The sequence below is a fragment of the Engraulis encrasicolus genome, chromosome 7 (assembly GCF_034702125.1).
Source record: "Engraulis encrasicolus isolate BLACKSEA-1 chromosome 7, IST_EnEncr_1.0, whole genome shotgun sequence".
NCBI classification, from domain to species: Eukaryota; Metazoa; Chordata; class Actinopteri; order Clupeiformes; family Engraulidae; genus Engraulis; species Engraulis encrasicolus.
In genome coordinates, this window is record NC_085863.1 from 39294293 (window position 1) to 39311119 (window position 16827).

Below are 16827 nucleotides of genomic sequence, written 5' to 3' on the forward strand. Positions count from 1 at the left end.
ATAACCAGTAGTCCAGTAATGCAAGAATGGAACATTGCCATAATCAGAAAATCATATGCCAGGAAGACGCCATGTCAAATCATAAGCTTGCAATATTAAGTGGGTGCTGTAGAATATAATAGGCAAGAGTCTGGATGATAATGCTGGTAATACATTAATTTCTCCATCGTCATAGTGGTTGTGACCATGTGTTATGACATTCTATGGTCCAGTGAAGCCACAATCAACTAGCATGTCTCCCCTGGAGCTACAAAGAATATTTGAACATTTTCTGCCCACCGTTTTCCCAAAATATCTTTGTTCACACATATCAGTGTATCCACATAAATACGCTGTTGTGAGTTTCTATTAAATACTGTACCTGTGGATGGCAGTGCAGCGAGAAAGAGAAAGCCATTCAAGTCTTCATTTTCCTCAGTTTACTCTGTTTACGTAGCCCCAGCGTTAGACTCTCATTCTAATGATAGCTCGCCCAGCTATAACAGAGAGGGAAGAAATCCCTCTTGAGTCTGCCAGGCGTTAACAAAGCCATCAGTGCAGTGAGAGACCAGGGTGTTGTTCAAAGCCCAGCGTGTCAAGTCCAGGAAACTGACAGGGGGTGGACAAAGGGATAAATTGCCAATGGCACAGAGAGAAAGGGGCCCAGAATCAGGTCCTCAGTACAATGTGAGCAGGTCTCTAAAATTAACACCTACCAACTGGCCAAATACTGGTGAAACTTCTGATTGGCTAGTAGAAAAGAAAGTCTTCCATGTCACTTTGACTCATTAGTGATTGTGTGTTTGGCTGGTGAGATTAACATAATTAACGTCAACACCATTCCTGAATGTCCTGAACGTGAGTATTGGTTGGGTGGCCCTTTTGTCCCGGGCCCGACCAAAGCTGTCAGAGGCCCTGTGTCCAGTCATCGGGACTTCCCAAGCAATGCATGGCCAATCCCCCCCTATCCAAGTCATCTGGTCTGTGGAGCATGTGTTGGTGAGGTAGGTCGTGGAGCCCAGCAAAGCTGCGCTGCCAGACTCGCTGCCGTAACTTACAGTCGTGGAATCTACGCCAGACCACAAAACTCAAGCACGGAACATCCCGTAGCCTCAGCTCCAGCTTTACAGAAACCAATACGCATTACATAATGCAGCCTCCATGAATATGTGCATTATGATCAGGCTCGCTGATAGCTTTCGCTGGGCAGTGCACCGGACAAAATCATTTAAAAGGTCCCCCGTTTCAACACATACAATATATTGAGGATCCAAATCTGGGCCTCCCCTCTCCCTCTGCCCGGGACAACTGACCCATTTTTTCATCTCGGTCGGTGGGCCCGATTATGATGTTGTCAGCTCTCCAGCGGTGTGTGTTGTCATGGAGGACTGGGTTGGGATGGAGTGGATAACCGAAGCCCTGCTCATAGAAATGGAAAAAAAAGGAAAAAAAGAAAGACATCTGAAGTCACAGAGTGCTAACAAAACAGCAGGCCAAAGCAATCTATCTTCAGAAGAAAGACTTGAAGAAAGCTGGAGTTTGCAAGGTCCAATTTATGCTCCTTGATATCTGGGCGCTCAAAACCACAAGGAACACAGGCCGATCCGATTGAAATAATAAAAAAAGGCCAATTGAAATTCAGAGGAAGGGAAGAGCCCTGTGGATAACCAAGAGCATCAATCATAGGGCGTAATGGTGATGGAGAGGGTTCACTGGGGTGTCTCATGTTATGCCAAGGGGATTAGCTCGACCCTTGTCAGGTCTGAGTAAAATTTATACAGGGCAAGAGTACATTAGTTCCAGACGACGCTGCATGCAAATTAGCCATTGGAGTTTTTCTCTTGTGAAGATGGAGATGGAGTTATGTGTGTGTGAGAGAGCAGAGTACTGCATGCGGTTGAAGCCAGATCAAACAATCCCAGGCCACATATACAACGTCAGTCAGACAACATAAATGCTGCTCATCCTTACCACTTAAACTGCATCCTCCTGTGCGACTATGATTCCCGCTGGTCTTGTAATTGTAAACAACTGCAATATATCTTTGTATTTCTACATTTTCCCACAAATATAAGCCTACTAGCTGAAAAAGCGGTGTCTTTTTATAATTCTTTGAGCCAGACGGATTACAAAGCCAGATATAAACAAGTAATGAAGAAACAGAACACATCTGAGTCAGCTTTGCCACCCCCCCCCCTTCACCATGGAACAATAAAACCATGAATTACTTTCTCCTATTGAGGAAGAATAACACTGACTCATTCCCGTCCAGACCAAAGGTCTCGACTATAAAGGCGGTCTGATGGAGATTCAACCCAAACAATAGAGACATATGAAAACAACTAATTGGCATTTTAACAAAGCCTCTAACCAGCCCTCTCACTAAACCATGCTGGGTTTTCCAATAATGACCTCTATGGAATTTTAAGACTTGAGAGACATACCCTACAACATTTTGTGTACCCCATAAAACTACCAAAGATTATGAGTTCAAAGGGGTCACGTTCATTTCACAGAATTCTGTTGCCCTATGCACTTTGCCTAAATATTTCCTGCAATACTGTATATGCTTCCAGTGGTGGAAGAACATGGCCCCAGTGCAAACCACTGATAAGGGCTCTCATACAGTCTGCCAAATTCAATATAGGGTCCCCATTATGGGAGGGCCATAGGCCCAGGGGGAAATTCCCTGCTTCCCCTTCTCTTCTAGAAGTACTGTTACAGATGTAATTATAACACTAGTAGTATGATTTGCCACCTTGTAGTAATATACTACTAGTGTTAATTACATCCGTAACAGTAACTTCTACTTCTACCACAAAAGACTTGATAGACAAAATGCAATAAAGGTTATTTCTTAATGACAGGGAAGACAATAATTCTCTTTGGCATAGGCTCCCAGCCTGCCTTAGAAATTTTCCGTAAAGGGGGGGCGCATATCCGATGTATAAAGCAGGGGGGCGAAACCTACCCCCCCATCACAGGACGGGGACCGACTGGTGACGGCGGCTTGCGGAGAGGATTACGGAAGGAGGTTTAGAGCGGACCAGGACATCAGGAGCGGAGGTTGCCGGGGTGGAGGTGGTTGTCTGCATCGGCATACTCTGGGTAGCAAAGAGCGGAAGCAGACAGAGGATATTTAAAGAAACGCACAGACATTCTATTGGCTGCAGGAAGAGGCTAGTAAGTGACGTAAAGGAGGAAACCCCAAACCGAGAGCTGAGATTGGATAATTAAAGCAATGACGAGAACAGGTACCATCTCGCCTTTCTGGCAGAACTTAACGCTATAGCTTACATTTCTACATCTCTGGTCAGGTGAAATCTGGAGGGAATACACAATGTTCTCCCTCAGTCCCCCATGATAGAGGTATCATGATGATATGACCAAGGTTCTATCCCCACGCACTGCTCCCTTGATGTGTTGGGCTGCTCCCTTGCATCAATGCAAGTTTGTTTGTGTGTGTGCTTTGGCCTGTGTCACAATGGCAATGGGACTTCACAAGGACCTACTGACATGTAGGTTGGAACATGAGTGATTAACGGAAAGAACATTAATAGGCTATGGAAGGCCTGACAAATGACCTTAAACATGTTTCTTGACTTAAGTAGGCTTACTTATCTGCTGGTGTTCAATCATTTTATTGACAATTTATTCTTAATTATTTTTTCAATTCTTTAGTAGTCAAAACAATGAAGCACTTATCTTTGGTTCACATTCATACCGTATTTCCAGACCTATAGAATAGTCTATTGAAATCTTAAAACTGCATAAAGGAGGCATTAGCCAAGAGTGTTCCAGACAAACCAACGTATCTCCTTACTCCTTTATATACGCAACGGTATATAAAGGTACTCTAAGAAGCACCTTGAAATACGTGCACCTTAAGTTATAACTTACGATTGACAGAGCGTTAAGAGGTCTTTGGGAAATCTTGGGCCTGGTCTGTGGGGTTACGTTTCTGCTGCCTGCCCCATTTCAGCATCACATGCTGCTTTTTCTGTCAGCGAGATGCAGAGGCCAAATTCATAGCCTGGATTACAGAGAGCTCGGGAGAAGACAACCACTCTGTCCTTTCCTTTCTGTCCTTACTTGCAGCAACAGCGGCGTCTATGCCAAAATACACTTACTCTCCATAAAACCCAAATCCATTACTATAAGCCTCCAAGGACGTACAAGTTCACGGATCCGACCACTGAGAGTTATGTTAAAGACAATCCATAGCTGGTGACAGAAATGAAAACATTATTGAGAGTATGACTCACTCCAGTCTATCTACTCAGTAAAAAACGCAGTGTTAATTCAACACTTAGAGAGTATTCAGGGACCAAATAAACTCTAGAAGGTGTTGAATCGACTCTGTTAGTGTTGCATTAACACTGCAGTTTTTACTGTGTAGTACAAATCTAGCCACCAATAGATTTTCTGTCTAGTAAATCTAGAGTTCAGAAGTCCAAGGGCTCCATTCAGTCTTCTTTCTCAATTCTTTTTTCTTTCTCGGTTTCTTTTCGGCACCTCTCTCTCTCTCTCTCTCTCTCTCTCTCTCTCTCTCTCTCTCTCTCTCTCTCTCTCTCTCTCTCTCTCTCTCTTTCTATCTCTTTCCCTCTCCCTTGCTTGCTCAGACACACTATATCTCACACATGTTCACTCTATCTCACACACACTTTACCTCTGATACGGACACACACACACACACACACACACACACACACACACACACACACACACACACACACACACACACACACACACACACACACACACACAAATGCACACACACACACACACACACAAATGCACACACACACACACACACACACACACACACACACACACACACACACACACACACACACACACACACACACACACACACACACACACACACACACACACACACACACACACACACACACACACACACACACACAGAGAGATTGGGGGTATATTGTATCTCATCTCTGGCACCTGCTGTTTGGCTGTTCCATCCTAGGGGGAAAGTAAGACTAATTCCACCCACTTACCCTTATACTCTAATGCTTACCTTGCCTGACAGGCCCTTGGCAGATTTGTGCTGTCACAAAGTCAACACGAGTGGGGGCAAAACCACTAACGCTGCAGTGCTCACAGTGTGGCTATCTTACAAATGGTCGCGATGACAAAACCATTAACCAGCATGTAGCTGGAAAAAAAACACTGCCAACACACGAGCCGGTGTTAATTTCACACATCAAGCGTATGCATGCCGTTGCGTTGGTGCTGGCAAATCCCTCTTGAGTGTGTTCCCCAGTTTTCACTGTTGCCATCGCTTCACCCATTACAAAGAGGGTAACAACATGTGGGCCGTGGGATGAAGCGCTTTTTTCCACTTGTACCCGTCACTCAGCCCAACACCAAAACAAGCCTGATGTGAACAGGGGACTTTTCGGCCTACTTACCGTACATACTGTACATGGTGTCTTCTCACTGTGAATTAAACTGTGACCCCAAGTTTGCGATAGGCAAACATTTACTGGAAGTATTCTATGTGTTATATTATTATTTTGATTTGAATGAAAATATTTTGAATTTGACAATCTACTGTACAATAGAATACACATCATATTACTGAAAGGATTGTAGGCCTACTATGTTTTAGCAAAGCAATGTTACTCTGCTTTTTGTACAGTGAATTACCTTGGTCAGTACTGAAGCTTGTAGTGTAGTAAATTACAAAAACACAATAATCGTTATAAAATAAGTAAATGTAAAACGTTCACTCTTTTTCAAACTGAACATAAAGTAAGTAAGTGAGTAAGTAAACAAAAAAATCACATATTAGGCCTATAGTTAGTGAAAAGAATTGAAAATATATTGTGAAAGAGTGACATTTATTATCATATGGGGACACTTGGGATAATGAATTTTGATGATGCCAGCTGTTTTGTAATATGCTTGATGAACATTTGTGTTTGCTCAAAAGACACGAACAGAGACTCTAATTGTTTCGGTACAACCCCCCCACACACTAAATGTGGTTTGGTTAGTTGCTTCCTATGCAGTTCAAGCGGTACAGAGTTTATCTCCAGCATGCATGGGGCATCTGGGAAATGATTACATGCAAATGTGCCCCATCAGCATCGGCCTCAATTACAGCTTGCCCGTCACCACATCCCACCCCAGCACACAATCTCTCTGAACCTCCCCTAGCGCTTGATTGTAACCTCAGAAACCACACTGCAACCCAAAGCACTCCCTTCAATATGCTACCAACAGCCTACATAGCCATTCCCCAAGGACAAGAAAATATTTTTTTCCCAGCATCGTCATTAAGAACGGGTTTGCGCTATGTGTCCAACTAATGTGTCAGGTAAATGCAATGAAATTGCCAACATAAAATGTGTAAGACTCAGGTTGGAACGTGAATGATTATGTGATAATACTGTATGTAAATAGAAAGCACATGCAAACAACATATAAACGCTCCCCATAAATCACAACTGCAACCCTGTCACTGTGTCCCAACCCAGCAGACAACCTCTTTCAACACCCCCCCCCCCCCCCCCACACACACACACACACACACACCACCAGTGCTTGATTGTAACCTCAGAGACCACAATGCAACCCCAAGACTCCCTGCTCTGATGTGCACTCAGATGTCTTCTAGGATACTGAACCCAGCCCACACTGAACCTTCTGACATCCAGTCATTAAAGTTCCTTTGGACCACCCTAGGAAGAAGGTCTCAGCCTCTCGCCACCCCCATCCTCATGTCAACCCCTCTGAGAGCAAACTGTTACATGGAACGCATTTGTAACAAAAATGCTGCATTTGTAAATCAACTCTGGAAAAGCATCCAGCGGTAGACTGAGTGAGAACATAATCTCAACAGACAAAGACAATGCAGAGACAGTGCTGTGAGAATGGTCAGTCTTTAAAAAGTTAAATCGAGGAAACACATTTCTGTATTTATAACGTGCAGCATTGAGACTACACAGCACCAATCACAGCAACACAGCAAATAGGCAAGGTCATCACTGATGATGTCCTCAAGTGACTGTTGCATGTTCAATTTAAGGGTGGACTCGCCATGGACCTTACAAAGCTAGACGGGTGACCTTAATCAACAAACAGCTGCTGATACATAAACAATTCCGATGTTTTACGACAGGAACGTGGTCAAAAGCAGAGGCGGCAGATGTACAAGTTGGCTTCCACTTGAAGTAAAAAAAACAGCCCTTTATCAGGAAGCGCTTGTCAGTAGTCCATGTTCAAGACAAGTTCCAGTTGTCATGATGACAATTCGTGATGGGAGTTTTACTCCAAAAGCCATTTGAAGTTCACTCTTGAGGAATACAAGATAACTTCGCAAACTGAACAAACTCACTTAATTTGGGATTGTGCAAATGTCTTTTCCAATCTTTCCCATTTTTTCCTCAACCAAAAGGACTTGAATTGGCCTACTGTAGGTCCGAAGTTCTTAATCAGCAATTGGACTGATAAGTCTAGAATGTATCATACATGTAGTCATATATTCATATCCACACTCAATAATAGGAATCCATACACATTCACTAATAGAGTATTATAGACATCAGTATAGGCCTAGTAGACAAGTCTGCAAACTGCTGTCTAAATGTAATGTATTTGGTGTAGGCATAAAACTACAAATTGTGACAACTGAGTGAACACCTAAAGCAAGAACTTCATAATTGTCATAAATAAGCCACAAACCAACTGTATTTAGGTCCTGATGATGTTATTCAGTTTCTGTGCATACCCACGAGACAGCAAATTGATCCATTAGAGTATGTAACGGTAACACATGCTAGTATTTCAGGTTAAGCTCCCCACAGGAACACAGCAGAAAATCTATTACTTCCAGGCAACAGTTCATTATCATCACCAGCCATGCCGGTGAAGTGCAGAGAAAGAGGTGTGGTCCCTTGGACATTCTTCAGATAGACAGCAGTGATCAAGATGCTCAGAGCTGCTGCCAGTTTGGGCCAGACCCAGGACAAAGTCACCTGAAAAGGCCCCAACCCCAATACATGCAATGCAATGAGGACCTAATTCTGGGCCCTCTCTATCTCTGGGTATAGCCGACAAATAACCCATTTGCCTCGTCAGCTTCCCTGGAGATGCTGAAATGATAGCCAAAGAATAGACATTGTGGGTGATAAATGATCTGGGAGATTACAAATATCCCCTGCAGTCCTGACATAGTCAAGGAGTGGGGGAGAGACCTGCCAGTATGAGTTGCCATCTCCTGTGCACAAGTTCAACCACAAGCTGCTCCCTCAGGTCAGATGTTATCTCTCGGCCATGTGTTTTGCTTTATCCGCACAAATCATTTGACTCAAGATACTGTTAATGTTTTTCTTTTTCTTTTTCTTCTCTCTTCCTTTCTAAGTAACTGAGAACATGGTGGGTTGTGGCCCCATACAGGTAGGGTTGGCTCCCCTGTGAACATCGAATGGTTCTCGTTATAGTCTCTCTACCCCTAGGGTGGCTATGGTTTTATAATGAAAGGTTACATAGATAAATTTGTCACACCGTTGTCAACTTTCTGAGGTAAGTGGCCCATTAAGAACGGAAAATGTATATCAAAGCCACCTGGCCAACTCCATTGACGGTTCAAAAAGGTAAAAGTTGTAAGTAATGAGCTGGTGTGCATTAGTGTGTGGGTGTGCGTGTGTGCATGCGCATGCGGGTGTGTGTATATGTATGTGTATGTGTGCGTGTGTGTGTGTGCGCGTGTGTGTGAGAGAGAGAGAGAGAGAGAGAGAACATGCTATTGAATATGTAAGTTGTAGATGAAAAGAAAGCCTTATTAATGTTTGACATTTGGGGTTATGATGGCAAACTAGCCTACTTTTCACAATATGGTGCTGATGTCAGTTTGGGTTCGAGAAAATTGACTTTGATCCATTCGATATATTCATGGTGAGCAAATGAGACAGGACGAATAGCGGTGCATAGAAAAGTTCTTTAATGGTAAACACATGTCAGTCACAACCATCAAAAGCACAAAGACAACATGTTTTGCCTTTCTCTGTACTCTGAGTCTTATTTGTTACTTTTTCAATAACATTCAGCCTCAATGCTCATCCGTGTCTTTAACCCTCATGTCATTAGTCAATAGTGGTGTCAACAATGATCGATTCGGCGATCCGAATCGATCCGGGGCATGGACGATCCAGATCCAGATCCGGCAAGTTCCAGAATCAATCCGGCAATTTTTTTAAGTTTCAATTACTTCCATGGATATTTCGGGAGCAAATGAATGTTAAATTAAATAAAAACACTTCAAAACATTGCAAGACTGATACAGACTGATACAGAAAACAACCAATAAATTGTTGCTCAGTATCTGACTACTTGTATTTCCTCATCATGGCTGAACATTTGCTTTTCAGTAGAAATGTAATGTATTGCAATGCATTGTAGAATCGAATCGGATCTGAATCGGATTGGATCTAATAGAATCGATTCGAATCGGATCTACTACCTCCCGAATCGTGATCGAATCGGATCGTGAGGGCAGTGCCGATCCACACTACTATTAGTCAAGTTGTGACTTCAATGAGGAAGATGGAATTGGAGTTACTCATCACCGGTAACGTAACTGGGGGACAAATCAAAGCCCTAAGGGGTCAGATGGCCAAAGTCATTCCCAGTCACGCTCTCTTTGAAACTGAACCTGCATGTTCGTCACACGTTGACCCAGGTCTCAACCTTGTTTGCATCCAGAGTAACCTTCAAGGACGGCTTTCCCTTCACCAAAGCAAATGTTTCCTGGAAATGTACATGTTTTGAACACATAAATTATGATGGATGGCCTGGTTTGAACCCACTCAAGTTCATGGGGAAGGTTCTAAGGGTCAAGGGCATGACCTGTGGAGAGGGGTAGGTAGGCTATGGGGGTGGGGATGAGGAAATGGAGTGTGGAGCGTTGAGGTGAGAGAGGATTCCACAGAGGTTGACATTCCGTCCCCTTACACACGTCTTTCACATATGGTCCACTCATGCTCCATGCACTCCTGTGACCTCAACCCTCAGTAGTGATGAGGACACATTTTGAACAGGCAGAGGAGAAAAAAAATGAAAGAAAAAACTCATCTTTCTTTTCAATTGCTGTCTACCCCTTGCATCTCCTCTTTCAACAACACACATGTTCAGATTTCTTCAATATTGCAGTGGAATAAATAATGTAACCGTCTATGCTCAACACCCCCCCCAGAACCCACAGGCCTATTTAATCCTGTGACACACTGATTCTGACCTCAGGTTTTGCCTAATGAGAGTGAATATGCAGCAATTGACCAGCAATTTACAAATATCCCAGAAAGCGTGACATTAACCATGGCATGTAAATGCACCTGGGGAACGTTTACAAGACCTGATCAAATCACACAACGCCAATGCGGTTAGTGGTCCAGCCGAATCTGTAAACACACTGTAGTTCCCAGTAATCAGTGATGTTTTTCCCTCCGACACAATGAGGACAAAAATGCTCTGCTTCTACAGACAAAAACAAAATTTGGGGTTTTCTCTCTCTTGTTGACGGCATATCCCAAATGTACTGTATGTTATTACTGGGTGCATGTGTTATTACAGAAACCCTTCATCTTTGCTTTTCATTGAGTAGCCTAGCCTATAGCAAGACATATGCTATATCTCATTTTGCACTAAACGGCCGCCATGTTAACAAAATGAAGAAACGTGGCGTGCAATTCACTAGAAGAGTTTCGTCAAGAGTTTCTTAATTCTGTACTCGAACCTTTTCATGTTAGGCCAAGTATATGCAAGATAGTTGCCATTTGGGGTGAAGGAGATGTAAATTGAAGCATGAGACGCTATGTAATGTAAACAGTAGCCGATATTTTGGCAAGCTAATGCTATGCTTGTCCGTCACTTCCAGTGAGGGCATAGTGCATAGTGCCCAAACTTTTCCACGGCACTATGCACTAAAGACCTCAGTGCATTGTGTGCACTATGCACTAACCTTCACTGCACTGACACAAGTGCGCGATATGAGACAAGGCACACCGTTCAAGCACTGTGTTTTCGACCGTTGTTAGGGCAGCATCTGTACACTTTCAAAATTTCCACAATTTTCAGACTGAGCGGCCTACACACTGAAACATAGCGCCCAAAGTGCACAAGTGCACGATATGAGACACGGATATTGACTAAGGATTCTTCCTGAGTGATGTATGTTGTTTGGATATACAGTAAATTGGTATAATTATGATGTGATTACATGGTGATTACGAGATGATTTTTCGAAAGGGCAATAATAAAGCCCTAACAACATAGCAGGTTACCTTGTTGTTAACACCAAAATTAGGAAGCCATGCTTGTTGTGGAGTGCATACACATCGGTCACTCATTTGCTTGTAGGAATAGCACTGTTAACAACTAACAAATTAACTCTTTCAAGTGTCTTTCAAGGCTAGAACTAAAACTGAACACTAAATGCATTGATTTGGAGGAGAACCGTTTCTTCACAGTAGGCTTTTGTGTTTTGCTCTTTTTTACTGACCCCAAACAGAAAACAAACTGTGTCCCTTAGAAACGGGGGAAGCTCCTGCCTGTAGCTAAGAAAAGACGTTCAAGGAAACAAGAGGCATAATTAGGGACTTTTCAATTTTACCATAAATTAGGGTTGCCATGGCGAAAGTGTTTCAGGGTTTAAGCATCAACAACCATTCGGGAGGAAAAAAAGGCTCTGTGAATATTTAAGCACTGTAAAACATCTGTAATGGAAGCAGTCTGCTGGGCCTCGGGGAGGGAGTTAGACCCAGGGAAAAATCAGCTTCACTGTGATCAATGTCTTCCTCCTAGCTCCCACCAGCAAACTGCACTTCACTTCATAGGAGAGGTGTGAAACCATGGAAGGCATTTGCAAGAATTATTGAACGGTTACATGAGAGGATTGGGGGGGGGGGGGGGATGGAGGTCACAAATGGCAACAATAATGTCTTAAATAAACATTTAGGTATTCTCTAATCATTCATCTCCACTGTCCAATTGTTACGTGTTGAAATTTGTACAAAAGACCATGGTGCACCAGTGCCTCACATGTGGGTGTGATCAGTTAGAAGAAAGTTGAAAGGTTCCTGGATTCTGGTCAAAACCTATGTATTGCTTAGACATGTCTTTAAACATTATCAAATTGTTGCTCAAAACTGACCAGACTGGGCTGGGCTATTTGGGAGAAAAGGGCCTGCGTAGAAATCCGGAATGGGGCTAAGGTTTATATCGTTTTCAGCATGAGTCATTATGTGACCTCACTAGCGTTTCTAGCCAAGGCCCAAGGCGATATCTAATTCATTGTGTTTCCCTCCTTTGCTGCCAGGAAGAATGCAACCTGAAAAATTCCATATGGATATACAGCGTTTTCCACACACAGAATCCAAGAAAGACCTTTAGAGGTGTCTTTTTTCAACAGACTCATGAGGGGGAAAAAGCCCCAAAAGTCTCTAATTTTATTCATATAATACCGTAGCACATATCTTAAAAATGTTTAATACACTAAACGATTTATGACGTTGATGTCCACAGCTTGGTTTCTCGAGGGATACTAGAGTAATTGAATATTTGAAAGAGACTGTTGACTGACTGGGGCTATGTAATTAGGTGGTTATGACTTTGTTCATGCTTTACGATATTTTCCTCTGCTCATATTTTTCGCACTGGTCAGGAGAGACTATGGGTTTGGAGAGACACATAGTTAATTTGCTTTAAGTATTTATCCCAACCCAAGTGGTTATTAAATCTGGGCAAAGCACAGAGAGTGTTGATGGACCACTTTTCACAGAGAGGATTTAGGATGGTAAAGGGCAATCACAGGCAGCTTTAAAACCACTTTCAAAGGCCTCCAACTGTGAGTTTGTCTGCCGAGTCAAGGTTGGAATTAAGATTTTACAGAAATATCGGCACCATATCTGTCATACCTTTGATAGCATTGGGATTTAAAATGCAAGGGTAACTGATTGATATGGCTTCTCCAATGACTCACAGTGTGCTTTATCCGGTGATGAGATGAATATTTAGAAACCAAATGCCGTTTATGCCCATACCATGTCTCAGTGTCACTCAAGAAGAAGACTAAATCCGATAAAGTGACCGGCAATTGAATTACTGGAAAATAAAGAGATGGTCAAACTTAAAACCTCTGCACCTGGAGGAAGTTAAAATGGTAATCATGTGGCCTGATGGTGATGTGGATCTTTTAGCAGAAGTTCAAAGAGCAGAAGAGGCAGGAAAAAAATAGCATGAATGAGGAAAGGAAAGACAGCGTTTCCCATAGCGGTTAACAAAGATGGAGAGAGAGAGACCACCAAGTCACAAATCACAAAGCAGGGCCGAGAACATGAACATGGAAATCTTGCAGGCCACACCACAGCAGTGCAGTGCATGACAGTACAGTTGCGCCTTTGTTCTGTCACAGTTTAAGGGTCCCAGAATTAAAAGTGTCGGAAACCGTGGAAAATGGAAAGGAGGATACAGAGGATAGATTGTGTGCTGCTGTGCCGAAGTGAACTGGCCAAAGAGTCCCTATTTGACTGTTGGACATAGAGGACAATGGATCTCTGGTCCAGAATTGGAAGAGCTCTTGTTCAAAACGCAATCAAAGCCATTAAATACAATTATTAGAAATCGTTCTTAAAATCTGATTATCATAGCGTTGAGGCGATGGAAATGGGTTAATGTTAATGAATTTTTGATTGTGCGATAACTTATGATGAATTTGACCTAATTTTGTATTGCAATACTCTATAAAAGGAACATGCACTGAGTAACATTTGGAGGTCAGTGCTGGCAAGATGGCCACAGAGGTATTACTCTAATCAACACTCTGCTGTCATATTCCACACACTTTCATTATTGAAGGACCGGATGGAACCCTTCTAGACATTAGCTCCATTCCCCTCTGACACATGTATGGCCTGCTTCTGTCATCCTGCTTGTCATCATAACAGACGACTTTTTTGTTGTTTTGCTTCCCATGCATGGTCTGCTAGTAATGAATTTAACCCAGCACTGTTCGAAGGACCTCCATCAGTAATGGGTCACTACCAGCTGACATCAGCTGAGCAGCTGGCTTCCATTCCCCTGTGAGATTTGAAGAGTGTGGGAACAGGTTTTCACCACAAGGTTGGCCACCAGCATGTCACGACAGAAGACAGGGCACAGGGGGTGTTGCTGGCCCTATTTAACTACATGGGGAAATGCAGAGGAAGCTCAGATACAGTAGCAATGACGTTTGAAGATGAGTTGTATCTGTCCACTTTTATAGGCAGGGCAAGTGGGAAGGAGCAAGAGAGCAAGTGGACAGAGAGTCAGCTTTCATAACTCCCAGAGGGATTCGTCAATTTGTTAAGAAGGCCTTTGCCCTTTTGCAATGCCCTGGCAACATTCCACTGACTCTATCAGGGCCTGTCTAGGTGGTCCGGTGCAACCTTTTGTACTCTGCAGCCTGTGCAATATGTGGAGCATGTCATAAACAAATAAGGAAGCAAGATGGGGGGGGGGGGGGGGGCATGGATACAGATGTGAGGTGCCATAATTTGGTCTTGAAGTAATTATAAGCGCTGTGCTTTTTTTTTTCTTGGATAAGGGCCCAAGCGAGACTTCCTACTGGGTGGATGATATGTACTTCCAGCCATCTGCAGGCTTGAAAATGAAAAACCAGCATAAGACCACTGCCTGCTCTACATAGGACATTTTTGACTTTTAAGAATACACACAGAAGGCCATCTGTCTCCTTTCCCCTTAATGGATTGCATGGCCACCCAAAACTTTTACAGTTGTGCCAGAACTTTTTTTTTCTTTGTTATACCCCAATTCTGTCTAATTCAATTAAGATTTAGCATTTATTTATAGTAAACATAAAATGATATGTGTTCCTTTCTCTCTTTTTTCAAGTAAAAGGGACTAAAGCGGATTTTAATGTCAAGGACTGGACTTAACTTCGAGGAATTATGTTGAAGTCAAATTGGTTTAGCAAAGGCAATGAAAAGGAGCAGGATGTTAACATGGAATGAGAGTATTCCAGGAGAAGGGGCGTCCAAGGCTTGATGTAAAAACCATTCATATGACAGCAGGCAAATAAAATGTCGGCCATAGTGAAACACTAAACGGGATTCGCATGGAAGTTACGCCCAGCGCACTCCCAGCTTGGTATTAAAGAAATGAAATTTTGGTGATGATGCAGATGACGTCGTCTTGGAGAATGTCTTGGATTATTATGCCTGGAAACATTACTCAATACATGGCTGCCTCTCCCCTTTAGAGATATCATTAGAAGATGGGCCAAAGTTATAGAAAATCAGAGCTGCTGCCTGTGTAGCCTTGCAGTCCCAACCTTAACCTTAACACACTCACACACTCTCTCCCTCAACACACACACACACACACACACACACACACACACGCACACACGCACACACGCACACACGCGACCACTTCAGTCATCCATGACCACTGAGAGCCATAATGCGCATTTACCTCTTTGTCTGTGAGTGCAATAAAGAATGATTGTGTTTTCTGCATCACTGCAAACACTAGGCAGACAGAGCCCTGTTCTTCATCAGCCCTTCAGCCCCACACACCCTACTCCTCGTTTTTCTCTCCACCTACACCAGCACTCAACGGCAGATCAAAAGCAGTGATTTCATCTCCATATTAGCCCACAGAAGAATGGCTTCTATCACGCAGACGGACGAGACGTAGGTCCACGTGTTTGTGGCCGAATATGACTGGCCAACTACCTGCAAATCTTTTTCACTCCTTTACTTTCCCCCCTCTTTTCTGTGTTCACAGATCAAAGGCAGTGGTTTCATCTTCAAATTAGCCCACAGAAGATTGGCTTCGATCACACAGACTGACTAGACATCATAGGCTTGTGTCTTTACTGTATATCCTACCAGCACATCTATCTTTATCGCTCTCTTTCTTATTCCATGCTTGTCTGTGTTTCAAATCAAAGGCAGGGATTTCATCTTCAAATGAGCCCACAGAAGACTGGCTTTGATCACACAGATAGACTACGTAGACATCATATGTCTTTATTGCCGCATGCTACCTGCAAATCTTTATCACTGTCTTTCTTTTCCCCCTCGTGTCTGTGTTTACAAAAGGATATCAATCTCCTGTGTCTGACAAGCCTTAAATATGATTTAGACATGGAATATTAACGTATATCATGTAGGTCTTGGAGCGCGCTCTGTTTTTCTCTTGGCAGGTGAAAAAAATGAAAGCCCTGTGAGGCTTCACAACTGTGAAACATTTGATCATTGTGAAATTTACTGTAAGTCATAATTTGTTTCACATCTTCCCCGTGTCACATCTCCTCACAGGTTTTATCACTTCAGGTAAGTGACTGTACTCAGGGAAGCTGAGAAGGGGGGACAAAGGGGTTAGTTGTTCTGGGGCCATGGAGAAGGGCTCCAGAACTTGGTCCCCATAACACTGTATAATTGGAAGGGGGGGGCTTTCATATGAGTTTGTCCTGGGCCTGGCCACAGCTGTCAGCAGTCCTGACTGCGCTTATGCTGTAGGTATCGCATCAAACAGATGTGTGTGTGTGTACGTATGGTAATTCGTTGTTTGGCGCCATCACTTGGCCCCGGATGCCCCTTCCTCCTCGCAAAGATTCTGTGTTCCATTACAAACATCCATTTACGCCGGCCGCCTCCCATAAAGGGAGAGAGAGACTGAGGGAGAGACACAGATGGTAGCAATCGCGTCACCACTGCAAGCCCTCCACTCTTGCCGCCCTAAATCTCCCTGACGGCGAGGACTTCCTCAGATTATTTACTCTTTATGGTCTAGAGCTGGGAGGTAGGAGTTATC